This window comes from Petaurus breviceps, unplaced genomic scaffold, assembly GCF_028583685.1.
Source record: "Petaurus breviceps papuanus isolate PSGF00001 unplaced genomic scaffold, PetGlider_PUasm1.0 185, whole genome shotgun sequence".
In the NCBI taxonomy this organism is placed as follows: domain Eukaryota; kingdom Metazoa; phylum Chordata; class Mammalia; order Diprotodontia; family Petauridae; genus Petaurus; species Petaurus breviceps.
In genome coordinates, this window is record NW_027185797.1 from 28,387,782 (window position 1) to 28,391,495 (window position 3,714).

Here is a 3,714-nt window from a genome sequence, read left to right on the forward strand (position 1 = left end):
AACAATCAAAGACCTCTTTATTTACATGTGCCTTCCAACCAACATCATATTCATTTTCTTAAGGAATTTCGTGGAGGATTTAAGATAATCCTTTAGAAACATGTGGGCAAACACTGGGGGATTCTGACTTTCCCAATAGCTAGCCAGATCCTCATCTCACTGGGATGGAGTTTCCAGGGTTAGACTCATTTGACTTATGCGTCAATCTTCAGTATTATATCTTGACATCAACAAGAAACTCCCCCAAACTTGTTTTCCTCTGGGTAACAAGACTTGTTCTTGGTCTGACTGAAGGAGATTCAGAAAATGAATAGTGCTTCCCCAACCCTTTCTCCCCTCCCCACCAACCACTTTAAGTGCCCTTAAATCAGAGCTCCTTCCCAAATCTAAGACCTGGTCAAACAGAGAACACAAAACAGGTAGCAGACAAATTAATGCAGGACCCTAACCTCAGTATCCATCTGTCCCCATTGGCTTCCACTCCTTTCTTCCCCCTTTCCAGTTTAATCAGGACAGATGGGATATCAGAACTAACATTTCTCGGCATCAATATGTAATAAATACTCTATTAAAACCCAATCACATTGCACCACCTTCAAAACACAGCTCATCTGCATGACAACTTTGACCTTCCCAGAAAATTTTTTTCTTGGGTACCTTTTCTTCCTCCTCCAGTAAAATGTAAGCTTCTTGAGGACATGGACTTTTGCTTTTGTGTCCCTACCCACTAGCACATAGTTAGTTAATCAATGTCAATTAAATTGAAAACTGCTAGATTTGCTAGTCCTGTCATTCATCACAGAATAATTAACTTGACCTACTATATTATATACACATATATTCATAATAATATTATATTGTGCAGAATAATATGCCATATGCTTCTGGGCTACATGTGTGGAATGCAGGATGAACTACATGATTGCTAAGGTTCCATTCCATTTTGAACCCCATAATCCTAGTGATAACATGAAAGCTTTCTTTTTTTAAGAAATCAGTATTCTCCCACTGATGCTGAAGAACTGTGACTTATGGAATTCCAATATCTCAGAACATTTAAGAGGGCAGATGTCCCAAAGGTCAGCATAAAGATGAATCGTGTTCCTCAGTTGACAAAAGAATAGGCAATTTTCAAGGGAAAAATCCAAGCTACTGATAACCAAACAAAGCTTGAGAACACTAATAATTAGTGAAATTCAAATGAAGTAATCCTCAGGTTCTGTCTCACATCCATCAGATCAACAAAGTTAAAGAAAAATAAAAATGACAAATGTTGGAGGGATTGACTGTGGGTAAATAAACAAAGTAACATAATTGTGATGGAGTTTGACCTTCCTGGAAAGCAATTTGGAACTATATCCCCAAAGTTACTAGACTCTTCATATGCTTTGGCCCAATAATACTAGTAATAGATCTATAGCTCAAAGGACCCATCTGTACAAATATTTAATAGCAGCTCTTTTGTGGTATCAAAGAATTAGAAACTAAGGGAGTGTCAATCAATTGGGAATAGGTTGAACAAAATAAAGAATGCAAATGTAATAGAATATTGTCATACCATAATAAGTTACAAAATAGATGTTTTCAGAGAAAACTGGGAAGGTTTGTATGAACTGGTGCAAGGTAGAGTATTCAGAAGCAGAAGAACAGTCAATACTCTAACAACAAAATTGCACAAATGAAGAGCTATGGAAAACTTAAGAACTCTGAACAGAGCAACACAGAGAACAGGGAATTGAAGAATGGTGTCCACTTCTGGACAAAGAGGAGATAGTCTCAACATGTAGAATGAATGTACATTGTTAGACATGGACAACATTAGAATTTATTTTGCTTGACTATGAATACTTATTGTCAAGCCTTTTTTCCTCTTCTTTTTCAGTAGGAAAGAGGCAGGGAGGAAGAGAAGAGAAATGCTTGTTAATTGAAAAAAATGATAATAAAAAGAAAGATGAAGGATTGGAGCTGGTAGATTTCAGTTCACTACCCATTAGGACCTCCTCCTGAGAATTAGAAAATTATATCAATTTTTTGTATGGTGTAGTTAGCCATGTATCAAGAATAAGGGATGACTGGTGAATAGCCAGCATGCTGCATTTGTGTTTTCTAAGTATCTAAAACAACAACAGAGAAAGATACCAGCATGTAGATTGAATCCTTTATAGAGGCTTTTCAAAAGTCATGCATAAGAATAATATGTCACAGAATGAGAAGACATGGATGTACTGTGACTTTTGTTGGGGCAGAGAGTGCCCACAAAGATGATGTCATGAGCTCATTGGTCAATCTAAGAAGCATATGACATCATTGGTGAAATCCTTGGGTCACCAAGTTGTCTTAGCATTTGGTGACTTGCCACCCAGAAGCTGTGATCTGGAAGGGATGCCAATATACAAGATGGGAGAACCCTTGAGTTCTTGGTCCAGGTTTGACCTACTCCTTGGAGCTGAGGGAAGTGGAGATGGCCCCTAGCACTGGCTCCCCATTCAAAGACTGTAGGTATATCTTCAGTGTTACTTAGACCCTATGCCCTAATTTAGTTCCTCCATTTTAGATTCCCTTCTTACATTCCTCAATTTAGTAGAACTGGAAATGTGGAAGTTAAGTAGGAACATTCTCACCCCCAACTCACCAGACTTCATTTTTTGTTCCCATTGCCAACTGTTGTCAAGATCAGAATGCCCCTCTGAGGAGCATGGCCCTCTCCAATCATTCCAACTGATAACCCTTGTTCCACCCACAGGAAGATGCCTGGAAGGTCTTTTGGAGATGAAGACAAAGAATAGCAACAGTTGAGAAGCTGAGGGGATTATGATGGGCTAGTATGGGCATAACTATGCCAAGGCCCTCAGAGGCGTCCTCATTTTCCCAGGGTGCTAAGTCCTGGTGTTCATGAGGCACAGAATCTAGCTTCCCTCTGGGGCCAGGCAGAGGCATGGTGCTGAGAAGAAGGACAAAACTGAGTAGAACTCAAGAGACTCCGGGTGGGGAGGGCAGAAAGCTGAGAGTTTAGTTCCCTACTCCCCACTGTCCAGCCTGGAGCTGCTGACCAGAGATTGAAATAAATATCCCTCCACACAAACTTCCCACTTGCCTTCTGCTTGAAGCTGTTCTTACCTCTCTTACTCATGGTGACAAATGAGTCTGATCGCTCTTGGTGACATCAAATTACTTTGCACCAGGCGAGGGTTCCATGACCTGACATAACCTCACATTATGTCCCAGAAATTTGAAGAAATATGGCTTTTTTAAAAGTGGTTGAAAGGAGGTAATTAGTAGCAGGCACCAAGGGCCTACCTACCCCACAGTAAGAAGAGAGGTGCTTGTGGATCCCGGCTCGGAGGCCAGAGTGCTCAAACTACAGGAAGGCAGCCTTGGAGCTGCAGGGCACACCAGCTAAGCCAAGTCCTCCGCATCCTGGGATTTGGTAGAGAAATTAGCCAAAGCCTTTCGCTCCAGACCCCACGTGGCTTCTTTAAGCCCTAATTATTTCCCTTCCAGTTCCCCAAAGCCTGGGGAAAGGTTACCCAAAGACCTTGCCTGACTCTGACCCCAGGCTCCAGCACCCTGTGCCTCTAGAGGACACTTTTTCTATGTCTTCTTCTGTTTGTCCAAAAGACTTGTATGGGTTTGGAATCAGGAGGTCTTTAGCTGTCTGTAAGACAGAGAGACAGAAAGAGGGCTGAGAGATGCATGTATGCATACATACTTACA